This window comes from Rhinoderma darwinii, chromosome 9 (genome assembly GCF_050947455.1).
Source record: "Rhinoderma darwinii isolate aRhiDar2 chromosome 9, aRhiDar2.hap1, whole genome shotgun sequence".
Taxonomy (NCBI): domain Eukaryota; kingdom Metazoa; phylum Chordata; class Amphibia; order Anura; family Rhinodermatidae; genus Rhinoderma; species Rhinoderma darwinii.
The window spans coordinates 97,321,745-97,340,281 of record NC_134695.1 but is presented as its reverse complement, the minus strand read 5'-3'; positions in this window follow the sequence as shown (position 1 = coordinate 97,340,281).

Below are 18,537 nucleotides of genomic sequence, written 5' to 3'. Positions count from 1 at the left end.
CAAAAAATGTTATTCAATTTTTTTTTTACTATTCTGCATCTAAAGTTCAATGCAAACAACGCAGGTTTGGAGGTTCCCACTGTGATTGCATAACGGAGAATCTCTGTAAAGCAATCAGTGGGCACACTTTATATTGGCAGACAATCCAGGGTCAGCTGAAGGATCCCAGGGCTTTCTGCCCATATAGCCTCTTGTAAGGGACTATTCAGGAATGCCCTAACAACTGACTGTGTAGTATCAGTACACAGGCAAACGTAATGGTATATAGAAAGAAATGCCATTCCATTTAAACATAAAAAACAAAGGTCTTAAAGGAGATTTTAATTAAAATAAAAAAGAATATTATTTAAAAATAGCAAAAAAAGAATGAAAAAAAAATATAAATAAAATAATAATAAAAAAATTATAATAATAAAAAAATAATATATATTTATATGTTTTATGAGATAATATACACATATTTGGTTTCCGAAAAAATCTAACAACCTGCGCAATAAACTTATAATACTCCTAATCAATAGGATTCATGTCTGAGGCAACAACAAAAAAAAAAACCCTGTTGGAATTCGTTTTTTATGCGTTTCACCTAAAAATTAAAAAGAAACTACAACTCATCCCGCCAACATACCCTCATACAACTACATCAACCTAAAAATAAAAAAAAGCTATGACAACCAGACCACAAAGAGGCAAGACAAAAAAAATTCTGGCCCTTAAGGGGTTAACTATTTCCTGTTGGACATGTTTTATTTGGGACTGTATGGCAGATGCTTAAGGAACAGACCAAAAAAAGAAACAAATCACTGCAATTCTCCCATTAATATTCAACTTTTTTTTAATCCTATTATCTGTCATATTGCAATCACATTTAGGCCCCATGCACACGAATGTGCTTTTGCGACAGCAATTCCCCCAAAAATCCACGGGGGAATTGCGGCCCCATTAATTTCTATGGGCCCATGCACACGACCGTGGTTTCTATGGTCCGTGCATGGCCCAGGAGCCTGGACCGCAGAAAGAACGGATATGTTCTGTAGTCCAGGCTCATAGAAAATAATGGACGCGGCCAAGTGCACGGCCCGCGATTTGCGGGCGGCTCGTGGGTGTCACTCAAAGAAAAAAGTTAAGCCCCTCCCCATATGTCATTCATTAGCTAAAACGGAAGAGAACAGCAGAAAACGTAAGACCCTTTTACATGGGCCGATGATCGGGGGAACGGAACGCTTGTCCCTAATCATCGGCCCGTTCAAAAGGGCCCAGCCATCAGCCAACAAATGATTGTATCTTCCATGAGAACATAAAAACCTAAGAAGCACATCTTCCTGGGGGATGCAATGTCAACAATGATTGCTCACCCTGTAAATGGAGCTAAATGAGTGCCGATGTTAAATGCTTAATCAGCACTTGTTTACCAGCAAATATCTGCCAGTGAAAGATTACCCTAAGGCCGGGTTCACACGAGTTGGATACCCTACGTAAAACTAGGCAGCGTATCAGAACCCATGCACATTTTGTCCGAAAAAACGTCCGAAAAGCAGTATTTCGGGCGAAACGTCCGCTGCAGAAAGCAGCTCTGAAAGAAAATAAATAATAAAAATGTTCATACTTAACCCTGCCGTAACCATGGCGACGCGTCAGCCTGACATCCTGCAGCCCGACCTCCTGGGATGACGTTTCATCCCATGTGACCTCTGCAGCCTGTGATTGGCTGCAGCTGTCACATGGGATGAAACATCATTCCTGGAGGCTGGGCTGGACGCAGGAGCAGAGAATTCTAAGTGAGGCCCCATGCACATGTCCATGCAGTATTTCCGGTCAGTAAATACTGCAAGGACGGGCCGCGGACTGTCTCCCGCATATCCGGGCCGTTTTCACATTAGAACGTATATGAGCATGGTCCGTAAATGCAAAAAAAAAGGACATGTCCTGTTTTTTTGCGGGTCATTTCTACAGCCCGGACACAAACCCGTAAATATACGAGAAGGCGTCTGTGGCCCATAGAAATGAAATGCGGAAAATATGCAGTGTTCACGCTACGTGTGACATATGTATGTCACACGTTGACATATATGTCAAACATATGGAAGACGGACTGTATAATACATAATTGTCATTCTTCAGAAATATCCTATATTTATGCCAAATGACCTTACAAAAGTTCCTGTGTTCCCGTACCATTATAATTATGGTGCCTTGACACACAGTGTACATGTCGGTGTTGTGTAATTATAATTGTAATTCCATTTTTTGTTATTGGTAATACAGTATTTTAAAGGAAAAAATGTGATAATTAGCTGTAAGACTGTAACTAGAGCCTGATGAAGAACTGTGTCCTCGTGCTACAAATGTCTTATTTTTCCACCCCTACAAATCACTCATTTTAATGAGCTTTATTTATACTGTAATTTTCCATATTTTTGTTGTTTATAGTCCTGATAATTAATTCCAAAATATATTAACATAGTTAGTGTAATCTACCCACTACCGAATATAATATGCATGTGATACTATAAAGTCAAGGTTAGTAAAGGATATTTTTGCATTGCTTATTATAGGGTATAAAGGGTCTGCATGTGATTGTCATAGTTTATTACCACTTTCCCGGGATAGAATATTTATTGCACTACAACCCACAATTTCAAAAGTGAACTCGTAACATTGAGTCCTTAACAAATTACTGATGTTTTTTGCCGGATTTCAGTGATTGCAACCTTTCAAGAAATAATGGTAAAATTGGCAAATTATAGTAAGTGGTGGTAAGTCAGAAATATTGTAAGGGATATTTGATTAACAATTCCGTAACATTTTATGGGAATGTATATAAAAAATTATATTGTATATTTAAAATGATTGTAATAGAAGGTTTGAAATCTGATACTTCCCTTCACATAGTCATAGAGAGAAATTTATTAAACACTCTACGCCATTGTAGAAAAGTCGCAATTTGCTCAAAAACCTATTGCGCAAAATTGTGATTTTATTTTTATTTTTATGCAGCCTCCGGTAAAAAAAAATATAGGTGAAGCTTTGCAGGGGGCGGTGCCACCCACGGTGCAACAAATTTAGTATAATTTACACCAGAAACTGACGTAAGTTATAGCACAAATCTACGCCAGCTCTTGGCTGGCGTAGATTTGACTTTCTGGTGCACGCCTACTAATAAATCAGTTGCATCTTACTCCAGCGTGTTTCAGATCAAGACTGGAGTATGAAAAGCTGTCGCAATAAATTCCTGCCACAGAGTGCAACAATAAAATTCTGTCTGCTTCCAGACCCCACCAGGGGGCGCTTACTGCATACAGATTTATACAAGTCCGATTAAATAATACATTTCTATGCAGTAAGCCCTAAAACCTCTAGTAGTGGCTGCAGGTAAGCAGAATATAATTCATGTTAGAGGTCAATAATGATTTTATGAATAGAGATGGGTGTAGAATTGGGGTCAGGGGCCAGGGCTTATTTTTTTTTATTTCTGATTCAGAGCTCTAAATTAACTTCATAGATAAACATTTGAAAGATAAAATTCTGCCACTAGGTGAGTTCATGAATTTACTGCATACTGTTTTAGTATTGAATTCAATGTAAAATCAGTAGACAGTAAGCTCCCCCTAGTGGCAGCTGCAGGCAGACAAAATTGTATCTTTGAACTCTATGTCTATGCAGGGGATATTATGATGATCGATAGCAACTTGGAGCCAACTTCACTTAAGCCTGATGTATGAAACGTATCCAACTTTCACCAAAACATTAAGCAACTTCTTCCGCTGCACCCTAGGTAGGTTTGCATGCTCCGAGGGCATATACCCAATAGAAATAGACCATAGCTGTTATGAAATGGAGGGGGGGGCAAAGTTGGTTGATCAAATCCCCTGGTATTCGGTACATGAACCTGTGCAGGACTCCCCTCTCCAAAGTAACTGCATAAAGGGGAAAACCAACACCGGGCCCTTCTGTCCTGGGTGGCAAACCTCAGCACCATAATGGGGGATTCAATTTCGAAAATTTGCTATGACCTCCTCTCTTTTATGTTTACTGCTGGCATTCACACTACTACATTTTCAATTATAGATTATAACAGATGCAACTTCTTCTTCAAATCTGTATAAAATGTTTGCACTTTACTGACACGTATAAAAAAATAAAAATAACTAATATTGCCAGTGATGACAAGAAGCCACCTGTAAACACTGTCATGGATACATATGTGCTGTGAAAAGACTTTTATTTATGGCTGTATATGAACTGTATTTCCGTCAGAATCATTATGTGCAATCTGCTCATTTCACTCTTTTTAAAGTTCATATTTATTTTTCTTTGATTCGTGGCTTTTGTATTCGACATTAACAACCAGTTACCAGTTATTTTGTGCTTGTGAGATCAGTGACAGAAGGCTCCACATTTATTCCTACAATAAAATGGAATCTAATACAAAGGTCTAAACACTGGGAAATCATTTTCAGAGCCATTATACTGCTCAATTGGGTCCAAGCACAAGACCCTATTATTGATCTGTGTTGTAGTGGTCCACAATAAGATACAGAATTGCATAGTTGATAAGGTTAAAATAAGTCACAGGTCCATCGATCCCAACCTTCAATCCCACTGTGTTGATCCTGAGGGAGGCAAAAAACCCCATGAGGTTGATGCCAATTTCTTCATTATGGGAAAAACTCCTCCCTGACTCCAAATCTGGCAATCGGAATAAATCCCCGGATCAATGTCCCATCTCCAGAATCTAGTACTCAAAACCTGTAATATTATATTTTTCAAGAAAGGCATCAAAGCCCTTCTTGAACTTGCTCAATGGATCAACCATCACAACATCTTGTGGCAGAGAGTTCCATAGTCTCACCGCTCTTACAGTAAAGAATCCTCGTTTTTGATGATGGTGAAACCTTCTTTCCTCTAGATGTAGAGGATGTCCCCTTGTCCTTGATACAGGCCTAGGTGCAAAAAGATCATTAGAAAGATCTCTGTACTGCCCAATTATATATTTGTATATTATAATTAGATTGCCCCCAAGCCGTCTTTTTTCTAAACTTAATAGCCCCAAGTTTGATAACCTTTCTTTGTACTGAAATCCACCCAATCTCTTAGTTACCTTGGTCACCCCTCTTTACATCCATTCTAGACTGCTATGGGAGTACTGTACCACTTTGTGACTCCAATTTTATATGAGATATGTTCCAACAAATTATCAAACTATACACCATGTAGTAAGGATTTATTTTCCTCTAGAAACAATTGCCTTTAGAGAAGAATCTGGTACCTAACAGAGGCAACACAGGGTGCCTACCAGACAGAATATTGACCGTTAGGCCCTCCCGTACCATATAGACATTACCATGTGCATGAGCTCTTAGTTTATTATGTATGATGCTATCACAAAGAAACATAAATTAATTTAAAAGCTTTTAAGAATGCCCTCAGAACACTATGGGCAAAACTAGTCCATTGTGTAATGCAAAGTGCAGGGCCTGAGGGGGCAGAGCATGACACAGGGATTCTATCCTTGGCATGTAGGAAGCATCAGGTCCTATTCTAGGCATGAGACAATGTACCCAGAGTGCTTCTGTATATGCCCCTTCACCATAGTCAAATATGCTACAGTATATCTTTGGAGGAAAGGGAAGCTAGGCAGCTACCAGACATGGATAGGAAAAATTCAAGCCGCAAACTTTGTGTTTGACACTACAGACTTCAGATTAAGATCGTCCAAACCTACCAGACATCAGATTTTTAATGGTTCCTACCATATTTGGACATCCACTAGGGGCAATAAAAAGAGGAGAAGGGGGGTCATTAAATATAGAAAAAATAGGTGCCTTTCAGGTGCAGCTTGACACCACCAGGCTGTTAACCACCACAAGAAGTCCTGGTGCCTTCAAGAAGTCAAATTTTCGTGACTGAAGTACATTTTCCACTTTCTTGTTTCCTAATACTGCAAGACCCATGGATATCCATCACTTTGTGGTTTCTCACCACCCATTAAAATGGGGATGAGACCAACCTGGAATGGACTGACTATGGACAGCGTATGGGCTTTGTCTATGGTACCTAAGCTCTTGTGATCCACCAAATATCATATCACGGGCAGCTTCAGTGAGGGTAAATATGTATGTCATGCCACTCTTGATGTGAGAAGTAATGTTAAATGTAGATAGGTAAGAGATCACAGAATCCCCGGTAGAGTAGCAATGTGATTATGAAATGATTCCGAAAGATTTTGCTGTTACAAAATCTTCTAAAAACATCCAGATGTCTATTTTATCATCCCAGGAAGATGGAAACTATATTTTATTATCAAGATTTAATTAGGTAGACCAGCAGAACATTTTGTAGTCTTTAAACAACATTATATAAAAATAAGACAAAATCGTATGTCTTGCTGGCATAATTAGGTGGCCCATTCAATTGTAAATGTGCCCAGTATGTAAACTAGTGTGAAGATATGAACACAAACATTATTGCCCTTTTGAGTAGCTCTTGGCACATTCTGCAGTACACAACTTCTGGAGAAGCAGCTTGGCTTGATTGTTTGCCATTGAAATGTTAGTTGGCAAGCATCATTAGACGAAGTTAGAGACCAAAATATTCTTAAAAAATGTTCATGCTTAACTAATTATACAAGTAAAAATCAGTAAATACAACACCAATTATGTTTCAATATACTGGAATATTTAGCGTACTATCAACATATTATTATATTGCTACCATACTGCTTATTACTGGTGAGTAGAGACGAGTGAACCTTTAAAAAAAAAAATGATGTTCTACACTGATTCTTCAAGATGGGAATCAGTGATTTGCTGAGAATCTTGAACCTGGAGAACTGATTCTATCACCCCTAGTGGTGAGTTACTTGTATTGCAATTTACTAATACATTGCTACTAAAGGGGTTCTCTACTTTTAACAATTATTTCTTTTTTAGAATGGTCCCTTTACAATAAGCAGTAAAATACCCCTCTGCTAGGACCACCAGCGATCAGGTCTAATCTGTGGGGAAACCTGGCAGTAATTGTTAAATTTCCCTGCAGCGCCACCACAGGTGTTAGAGACATGCAGGACCTAGATGTGATCGATTACAAGTGGATTCTACGTGTCAGAGACACGCAGGACCCGATTACACTAAACCCGTCAGCCCCGCTGACCTGACGAATTCAGGTCTTAGTGCACGATACAGCTGCTCTGTATACAGGATGCAAAGTAGCTAAATCTCAAAAAGTAAAAATAATTTTTAATAAAAACAATTAGAAAGTTGCACCAAACACACTGATATACATTTATATATATATATATATATATATATATATATATATATATATACAACCGGCGTATAGCCTTTTTACGTCGGCCGTGTGGGGTGGTTCTTTTGAAGCCTGCCTTTTCACGACGGCACTTGAGAAGAAATTTTCCTGCATCGTGCGGGCTGCTCCTAAAGCCCAGGCTGTTGCTAACAGTAGTAACACTGGCAGGGGTCTCCGATCATATTTAAACCCTCAGATGTGGCGCTTAATAGCGAGCGCCGCATCTGAGTGGTTTTAGAGGGAGGGTCCCTCTCTCACCCCAGCGGCATCCGCAATGAAATTGCGGGGTGCGGATGGTTTCTATGGCAGCCTGTGGGCCCAACAAAGGCCCCCAGATCAGCCTTTAGTGATTGTCTGTTAGGTAGAGGCATGGCCTAAGGGTATGTTCACACGATGAGAGGCATTTACGTGTGAAAAGACAGACTGTTTACAGCTGCCTCGTTTCACACGTAAATGCTCCTCCTCGTAATTTACGAGGCGTCTGAGACGCTCTGAGACGCTCGTAAATCTTGAGCTGTGCTTCATTGAGTTCAATGAAGAACAGCTCAAATTACGTGGCAAAGAAGTGCCCTGCACTTCTTTGCCGAGGCAGTCCATTTACGCGTCGTCGTTTGACAGCTGTCAAACGACGACGCGTAAATGACAGGTCGTCTGCACAGTACGTCGGCAAACCCATTCAAATGAATGGGCAGATGTTTGCCGACGTATTGTAGCCCTATTTTCAGGCGTAAAACGAGGCATAATACGCCTCGTTTACGCCTGAAAATAGGTCGTGTGAACCCAGCCTAACAGCTTTACACTGCTAAACAGAAGTATTGCAGTGTATTATAATAGCGATCAAAAGATCGCACAGTAAAGTCCCCTAGTGGGACTAAAAAAAATGTTAAAGAAAGTTAAAGTCAAATAAATAAATAAAAGTCCCAAGTAAAAAAATATAAAAAACCCACTTCTTCCCCCTTACAAAATACTTTGTTATGAAAAAAAGTAAAAAGTTACTCGTATTTGGTATCGCCGCATCAGTAACGAACCCAACTACAAAATGATTACATTATTTAACCCGCACGGTGAACGCCGTAAAAATTTAAATAAAAAACAATGCCAGAATTGCTGTTTTCGGTTCATCCTGCCTTCAAAAAAATTTAATAAAAAGTGATCAAAAAGTCGCATGTACTTCAATTTGGTACTAATAAAAAAAAAGCCCTCATATAGCTGCATCAGTCGAAAAATAAAAAAGTTATGGCTCTTAAAATATGGCGACACAAAAATGAACAATTTTGAAAAAAAAGTGTTTTTACTGTGTAAAAGTAGTAAAACATAAAAAACCTATATAAATTTGGTATCGCCGCAATCGTAACAATCCGGTGAAAAAAGTTATTATGATATTTATACCACACGGTAAATGTTGTAAAATTAAGACGCAAAAAAGAATGGCAAAATTTCTGTCTTTTCCGGGACCCCACTAAAAAAGTTAATAAAAAGTTAATCAATAACTTATATGTACCGAAAAATGTCGCTATTAAAAAATACTTATCCCTAAAAAAAAAACAGCTATGTCGACAGAAAAATAAAAAAGTTAGAGCTCTTTGAATGCGACGATGGAAAAACATAAAAAAATTGCTCGGTCATGAAGGTTTAAAATACCTTTGGTATTAAGGGGTTAATTATGAAGTAAATTCTAAGGAAAGCGACACCCAAATGTTCAACTTTTCTTGAACTTTGTATTTTTTCCTTCTGTCTTAAGAAAGTGTTCTGCATTTTCTTTTATAGTATTATGAAATAAATAAAACATATTTCAGATTAGATTTGGTGTCCAATATAAAACAAAATTCCGAAAATTTTTCCAAGCTGGATCAATGTTGTTCACAGAAGCTTAAGAAGCATTATAATCACTGCAAATCAATTATGAAGACATTTAAGGAACAGATAATACATGTCGTGTGTCATAAATAATTAACATAGTAAAGTCTAAAATCAATTACTCCATACAAGCTTGAAACTCTTCAAGAATGCTCTTATAATACCGGCTAGAAGGATTGTGTGTAAAGTGTTACTATATATCGATGAGAAGTTGTACTGTATCTGGAGCCATAATTCAGCAAACATTTAATAATTCTTTACATGACTTAACATGCGATGTGTTATTACTTTATTTCTATTCCAAAGACACTAAAAGTATAATAAAATATAAATAATCTATCACATTATTGAACTCTATAGAAATTATAGGATTAATTGGTTTCGTTAACCCGTTGCAAATTGCGTACTTATCATATATGAGTAGTAAACCCCATGATCCTTGGGAGGACCCCAGGACTGTCTTTCTGCATTGCATGATGTTAAAGGGGTTGTCTGGGCAGGGTTTTTTTTTTCATACTGATGACCTATCCACAGTATCAGTATCAGTCATTAGTATATGATCAGTGGGGATCTGACACTCGGGCACAGCACCGATCAGCTGTCCCGGCTGCCTCTGGGCACCGGTTGTTGTGCAGTGGCCGGTGTGGAAAGCAGACGGCTCAGAACACTGTATATCCATTCACTTGAATAGGAGCAGAGCTGCTATACTGTGGTCGGAGCAATCAGTTTCTGACACCTGCCACTGTATAACATCCGGTTGCCCGAAGGCAGCCGGAACAGCTGAACGGTGCGAGGTGACATGTTTAAAGATACCCTTTAAAATTGGTGAACAATAAAACAGTTTCATCGGATGCTGTATGTAATGAGTTATCCTCCCAATTGCTTCTAGACGAGAATATCTCCGTAAACGCAGTCCGACAAAGCCTTATGGCAGTGCATGAAAGCTGTACGGCTTTGTACTAAGTAGCCATACACGCTCCGTGACTGCCGTGTGCATGAGCCCTTAAAGGGATTTTCCAGCTTCATGAAACTCAATCTTATTTATCGTAGAATGAAAAGTTATGCAACTTTCATATATACTTTGTGTTTTAATTCCTCACTTTTTAATATCTCTTCTTACCGTCAGTGAATGGAAACAATATCTTTTACAGTCAAAAACCTGCTGTGACTGTCTGCAACTGAAGCACATGGCTCATTTGGTGTATTAAAGTTCTTTCTTCTCATGAGATCTGCAGCTGTGTGAGCAGGTCTAGGTCAGGGTGGATATTTAGACTTTGGATATAAATAAAAATGTTTCCGATATTTAACAGCAAGCAGAGATCCTATTTTTTTCTTGGTGCAATACTGTAGTGTCATATCTTTATTTTGACATGCTATTCCATGCATACGATTGCTGTGTTTCCCAAACCCTTTTCAAAACCCTAAATCACCATAGGGATCACAGGGACAGGAGACGTCTCTTTCTTTTTTTCTGGCAAATTGTTGTTACCACAAATATCACACATAAAACATACAATTGAATATGTGCCAGGAGTTTCTGCTGTAAGCACAGCACATTATTTTTACATTTTACTGTCAGGTGAAGCCCTATTGTGAAATGTCAATTACTAATCTCCCCGGCAAGAAATCTGGAAAACATAATGCTTTATTGATCAGTTTAGAAGTGCCCTTTATACTTTAGATACAAGTGGAAATGTATCCAATCTTTGTGGATGGCAATTATGCTACATGCAGTAACGGAGAATGTTATCATCATTTCACATATTACTGCCGTTACACTTTTACTGTCTCGGTATATGTTAAAAATTGTTTTGAAATGACTGTCTTTATTGTAATAGTTTTGTTTTACTTTCTTGTAATTTACCTTTCAGAATTTCTGTGTAACAAAATCACAAGACGTGCTATAAACTGAAGCTCTTAAGTAGGCTCAAAGATGTAAAGTGAAAAATAAGAGGAATGCAGACAATATGATATATATATATATATATATATATATATATATATATATATATATATATACACTACCGTTCAAAAGTTTAGGGTCACTTAGAAATTTCCTTATTTTTGCAAGAAAAGCACCGTTTTTTTCAATGAAGATAACATTAAATTAATCAGAAATACACTCTATACATTGATAATGTGCTAAATGACTATTCTATCTGCAAACGTCTGGTTTTTAATGCAATATCTACATAGGTGTATAGAGGCCCATTTCCAGCAACCATCACTCCAGTGTTCTAATGGTACATTGTGTTTGCTAACTGTGTTAGAAGGCTAATGGATTATTAGAAAACATTTGAAAACCCTTGTGCAATTATGTTAGCACCGCTGTAAACAGTTTTGCTGTTTAGAGGAGCTATAAAACTGACCTTCCTTTGAGCTAGTTGAGAATCTGGAGCATTACATTTGTGGGTTCGATTAAACTCTCAAAATGGCTAGAAAAAGAGAGCTTTCATGTGAAACTCGACAGTCTATTCTTGTTCTTAGAAATGAAGGCTATTCCATTCGAGAAATTGCCAAGAAACTGAAGATTTCCTACAACGGTGTGTACTACTCCCTTCAGAGGACAGCACAAACAGGCTCTAACCAGAGTAGAAAGAGAAGTGGGAGGCCCCGCTGCACAACTGAGCAACAAGACAAGTACATTAGAGTCTCTAGTTTGAGAAATAGACGCCTCACAGGTCCTCAACTGGCAGCTTCATTAAATAGTACCCGCAAAACGCCAGTGTCAACGTCTACAGTGAAGAGGCGACTCCGGGATGCTGGCCTTCAGGGCAGAGTGGCAAAGAAAAAGCCATATCTGAGAATGGCTAATAAAAGGAAAAGATTAATATGGGCAAAAGCACACAGACATTGGACAGAGAAAGATTGGAAAAAAGTGTTATGGACAGACGAATCGAAGTTTGAGGTGTTTGGATCACACAGAAGAACATTTGTGAGACGCAGAACAACTGAAAAGATGCTGGAAGAGTGCCTGACGCCATCTGTCAAGCATGGTGGAGGTAATGTGATGGTCTGGGGTTGCTTTGGTGCTGGTAAAGTGGGAGACTTGTACAAGGTAAAAGGGATTTTGAATAAGGAAGGCTATCACTCCATTTTGCAACGCCATGCCATACCCTGTGGACAGCGCTTGATTGGAGCCAATTTCATCCCACAACAGGACAATGACCCAAAGCACACCTCCAAATTATGCAAGAACTATTTAGGGAAGAAGCAGGCAGCTAGTATTATATCTGTAATGGAGTGGCCAGCGCAGTCACCAGATCTCAACCCCATAGAGCTGTTGTGGGAGCAGCTTGACCGTATGGTACGCAAGAAGTGCCCATCAAGCCAATCCAACTTATGGGAGGGGCTTCTGGAAGCAGGGGGTGAAATTTCTCCCGATTACCTCAGCAAATCAACAGCTAGAATGCCAAAGGTCTGCAATGCTGTAATTGCTGCAAATGGAGCATTCTTTGACAAAAGCAAAGTTTGAAGGAGAAAATTATTATTTCAAATAAAAATCATTATTTCTAACCTTGTCAATGCCTTCACTATATTTTCTAGTCATTTTGCAACTCATTTGATAAATATAAGTGTGATTTTTCATGGAAAACACAAAATTGTCTGGGTGACCCCAAACTTTTGAACGGTAGTGTATATATATATACATACATTAAAGACTCTTAGACGACCACCCAAAATTCATGGTCTTTTGGCGGTCTGACCCTCTCACAGAAGATGCCCAGTTTGCATAATCTATGGTGGAACAAAAAAATCTGCCACAGGAAATCTGGTCTCGATAAGCGGGTTGGTCTTCTCAAAGAGGTGGTCTTTTATAGAGGTACAAATATATTGGTTTCTCCTGGCTGTTACGGTCTGTGGGAATGTGGATCCACTAGACCACACCGCCGTAGCGGGGATGCAGCTGGCCAAACAACAGAGCAACCAAGCAATACAAAGTCCAGCACAAGGGTACCTGAATAGTCCAGACAGTGGCAGAGGCTTTAGCACGGATGGAGGTGGGTGCAGCAGGTTGCGCCAGACATGGCGGATGACAGCAGGTGCAGTAGGATGCGCCAGACGTGACAGACGACAGCAAGTGCAGTAGGTTGCACCAGACGTGGCGGATGACAACAGAAGCAGCAGGATACGACTCAATCACTAACAGTCTCAGGAACAATAACACACCACGGGATACAGGTAGCAGGAACAACGGGAACAGGGTAAAGACTAAGGGACCATTTGCAAAGACTAACATGGGAATACTAACAATGCTCAGGCAATGAGCAAGGGGGCATGGCCCTTCTTATAATCCAGGGTGATCATGGGCTAATTAATGATGATTCCCAGTTGGTTTTGGTGCTGTATTTATGTACTGAGCTTGGTTCTGTATTTATATGCTGAGCTTGGTTCTGTTGTTGTACATATGTACTATGCTTGTCTTTGGTGCTGTATATATGTATTGAGCTTGGTTGTTATGCTGTATATAACTCCAGAAGCCAGCGTAGCACATGTATACAGCACCAGAACCAAAATCAGTACATATATACAGCACAATCACAAATATAGCTCAGTACAGAGATAATTTGAAAATTCAGTTTAACCCTTGCCATATAAGTTTGTACGGCATAAAACTACTGCTCCCAGTATAGCCTGAACAATGGTAAGGATATGCTGGCAGCTGCTGTTAAAAAAAAAAAAAAAACATACACCCACCATCTCGCTGCAGATCATACAGTGACTACAGTACTGATCAATCACAGGGAGAATAAATATTTGGATTTAGTGACTCACAGGGGACATCTTCTCAAATTGGAGTCTTTCTTTTTCTCTTTTGTTTTCCATTCAGTCCAGACCCCTGTGATGACGCCTCCTGGTCACGACCCATTTCTGCAGAGTTTGCCGCTCAGATGTCTTTGGTTGCTCACTTTTCCAATGTTTCCGCACCTGTAAACGAAGATAAAATTCTCATGGTGCCAAACGCTATGCCCCTGAATATAATAGTATCATACACTATGCCCCTGAATATAAAAGTGCTACACACTGTTCCCCTGAATATAATAGTACTATACACTGTGATCCTGAATATAATATTACCATACACTGTGCCCATAAATAAAATAGTGTAAAACACTGTAAATTAATGCACCACACACAGTGTCCCCTGTAGATAGTGCCACTCACAATGCCCTCTGTAGATTGTGCCACTCATAAAGTCCTGTGTAGGTAGTGCCCCCCATAGAGCCTTCTGTAGATAGTGCGCCCCATAGAGCCATCTGTAGATAGTGCCCCCATGGAGCCCTCTGTAGATAGTGCCCCCATAAAGTCCCATGTAGATAGTGGCACCTGTAGATAGTGGCCCTTATAGTGGCTCCTGTTGATAGTGCACCCTGTAGAGTCCCATGTATATAGTGCCACCTGTAGAGTCCCCTATTGATAGTGCCCCCTGTAGATAGGGCCCCTGTAGATAGGGCCTTCTATAGATAGCCCTGTAGATAGGGCCCCCATAGAGCCCCATTGTATCTAGTGCCCCCCTGTAGAGTCCCCTATTGATAGTCCCCTCTATAGAGTCCCCTGTAGATAGAGCCCCTGTAGATAGGGCCTTCTATAGATAGCCCTGTAGATAGGGCCCCTGTAGATAGGGCCTTCTATAGATAGCCCCCATAGAGTCCCCTGTAGATAGGGCCCCCCATAGAGTCCCATGTAGATGTGGACCCCTGTAGAGTCCCCTGTTGATAGGGCCCTCGGTAGAGTCCCCTGTAAATGGAGCCCCAGTAGTGTCCCCTGTAGATATGGCACCTGTAGATAGGGTACCCTATATAGTCCCCTGTATATAGGGCCCCCTGTAGCGCCTGATGTAGATAGGTCCCCTATAAAGACTCCTGTAGATAGGCCCCCTATATAGTCTCCTGTAGATAGGGTCCCCTGTAGCTAGGCTCCCCTATATAGTCCCTTGTTGATAGCGCCCCCAACACTGCCAACTGAAATAAAAAGAAAACATTATACGCTTACCTGTCCCCGGTGACGCCTGGTCCTATCCAGCAGAACGACGCAGAGCCGCAATAACGTCATCGCACCGACTGCGTTATCGCTAATGCGACGAAAGCGAGGCATCCTGTGCCTCGCCAGGGCAACGCTAGCAAAATCAATTGATTGCAGGGGATCGATTCCGGGTTCCCGCTTCACTCCGGGCATGGTTTTCACTGACACACTGGCTATTTACACTTGTCACATCCTTTTCTAGGGGAGATATATTGATGATATACTCCTCCTATGGGATGGTGACATTAACACTTTTCATGATTTCATGCACGCACTTAATTCTAATCATATTGGCATGAAATTCACTCATGTGATTCATGAAAAAGAAATCACCTTTCTGGACCTTAAAATCTCTTTGGACCCTGTTGGTGGTGTTCACACTGATATCTCACGCAAATCTACGGCGACTAATAGCCTTCTGCATTGGGATAGCTATCATCCTCCTGCCCTTAAAAAAGGAATACCAATCTGGCAATATCTTCGTGCGAAACGTAATTGCTCCGATGAGGAGGCTTTTGAACTTGAATGCAACGGTCTATTTACTAAATTTTTAGCTCGGGGTTACCCTAGGAAATGGCTACATAAAGCTTATGCCAGAGCGAGAGCCACTAATAGAAAAGAACTACTGTATGAACATAAATCCGCGAGTGTACATTATACAACTGCCGCTATTGAGTCCGGTGGAACTACCAGTGTCAGATGTATTGGTACCTTTGACACTGGCTCACAACAGGTTCGTAAGATTCTTGAACGCCATTGGCCAATTCTTTTGTCCGACCCTGATCTCCAGGGATTTGTACCCTCGGTCCCTGCCATTACGTACCGCAGAGGCAGGAATCTTCGTGATTACCTGGTGCATAGTCATCATACTGGACTATCTACTGTCTCCAAAAATTGGCTGAAGACGTCAGTCATAGGCTCCCATCCATGTGGCCGCTGTTCCTTCTGCCATCTAATGCCTACTATTAAACAATTTACTAACCCCATTGACAATAGAACATACCAGGTCAGACAATTCATTAATTGTCAGAGCAAGGGGGTTGTCTACATTGCTAAATGTCCTTGTCCCAAGTTTTATGTGGGTAAGACCATACAGGAGCTAAGGAAGAGAATATCTAAACACCTTAGCACTATTAACAATAGAGAGGATACACCCCTATCCAGACATATACGCTGTGCTCATGATGGAGATATCTGTTCGTTACAATTTTGGGGCGTCATGCAGGTTAAACTTGGTCCAAGAGCAGGGAATCTGGACCGTAAATTGTTACAAGAGGAGGCACGCTGGATCCATCGCCTGGGCTCTCTTAGCCCAGGAGGTCTGAATGAGGGCTTTACTTACGTCGCGTTCCTATGAAAACACATGCGCTTATTAAGTTATTAAAAAAAGGGCCACTGGCCACTAGAATGGCACTCTGCTAGTGTACTATCTGTGACTATAATAATTTATGGGTCATGTTTTTCATATACTGACCCTTCTTTTGAACCAAACGTTTATTCTTATGTCTTTGACATTAATCCTACTATTTGATCCATCTATTATAATTTGTAGGCAACAATTGCTTTTACATAATCTTAGATCTATGCTCAGGAATTGACACTGTGGCGTCTATGTCATTCTGTTAGACCCTCACGTTATAGAGTAATACAGTTGCTCTACTTGTTCCCAAAATTGGTACTACCCATGATAGCACTGCTATCATAGCAGCCGCTTAATGTGTGGGATTTTTCTCTATCATCTTCTTTCTTGTTACTACGCATGCGCGTCGATAGTATGCATTCATTGTCAGCAGTATCTTACCTGCTTTCATCCTTAGGCGCCTGTGTGCTTCATTTTATCCCCATTGGCTAATTGAACTAGTCGGCAATTGGTGTCGTGGGACGTCTATCACTTATCAGAGGGCTCGTCCCCTGCCCTCTCTCTGATTGGCCATCACTATCCATGATAGCATTCCTATCATTGCAGCCGCTTAACTGTGCGGGATTTTTTTCTATTATCTTCTCTCTTGTCACTACGCATGCGCGTCGATAGCATGCATCTATTGTCAGCAGCATCTTACCTGCTTTCATCCCAATGCGCCTGTGCGCTTCACTTTATCCCCATTGGCTATTTGAACTAGTCGGCAATTGGTGGCGTGGGACGTCTATCACTTACCAGAGGGCTCGTCCCCTGCCCTCTCTCTGATTGGCCATCGGCCAATCAGGGGAACACGTGGACCAACTCCAGTATACATTTAAGCACGGACATTTCGCCGCACGCTGTTAGTAGCCCCGATACCCCTGAAGACGCTACATCGTAGCGAAACATGTCGGGGGGGCTTCCATTTCTATTTTAAATACTTGTCCTGCTGACTTCTAGAATCTAACTGTGAGCTGGGTGCAACGTGCTGCAGCCGTTGGCTCTAGGCTCCCTATACTCTGCACTGTGCTGATTGTAGTCATCAATGGACCTTGTTTTTACATATATGTAGTTTGTCTTTGTTGCAAAAATCAAATAAATACTTTATTATTTTCTATTCTGATAGTTGGAAAACAGGGCTTTTTTGCCGGTAGGCAAATCAATCTTTTAAATTTAAATATACGCCCACCAACTATAAGGGTCCTCCCTTTGTATGTATCGACCATTTGCATAGACGAACACAGGAATACAAACAATGCGAGGGAAAGGGTAGGGTTCTTTAAATAGTCCAGTGTGCAAAGGGATTGGCTAGGGAACTCTTAATTTGGTGCATTCGCTAGACCTTTAAGGCCGGGAGGAGTGTGCGCACACGCCCTGCGGCCACAGTGGGGAACTGCAGCCACGTGTACTGGCATCTCCGAGAGGAGAGACGCTGGCAGGAAGAGTGTGTCCCGCGGTCACGGCTGCCAGAAGTAAGTAGTTTGTGCTGGCGGTCCGCGACCGCGAGCACATCGTCGTCGTCTTCTTCCCCTTCTTGTTCTCCTTCTTCATTTTCTTGTTTTCTCTTCTTTTTCTTCCTTTTCTTCAGTTTTTTCTTCTTTTTTCCTCCTTTTCTTCTTCGTCTTCTTTTTCTTCGTCGTCTTTTTCTTCGCCTACCTTGTCTTTTCCTTCTTCTTCTTCTTCTTCTTCTTCTTCTACTCTGTCTTCATTTTCTTCTGTTTGTTCTCAGTCTTCCTTTTCTTCCGTTTTTTCTTCTTTTTTTTTCCTTTTCTTCTTCTTCTTCTTCGTCTACTTTGTCTTCTTCTCCTTCATTTTATTCTGTTTCTTCTTAGTCTTCATTTTCTTCAGTTTTTTTCTTCTTCATCTTCCTCTCCTTCTTCATTTTCTTCTGTTTCTTCTTATTTTTTTCAATGTCTCCTTTTTCTCTTCTTTCTTTTCCTCGCCTTCTA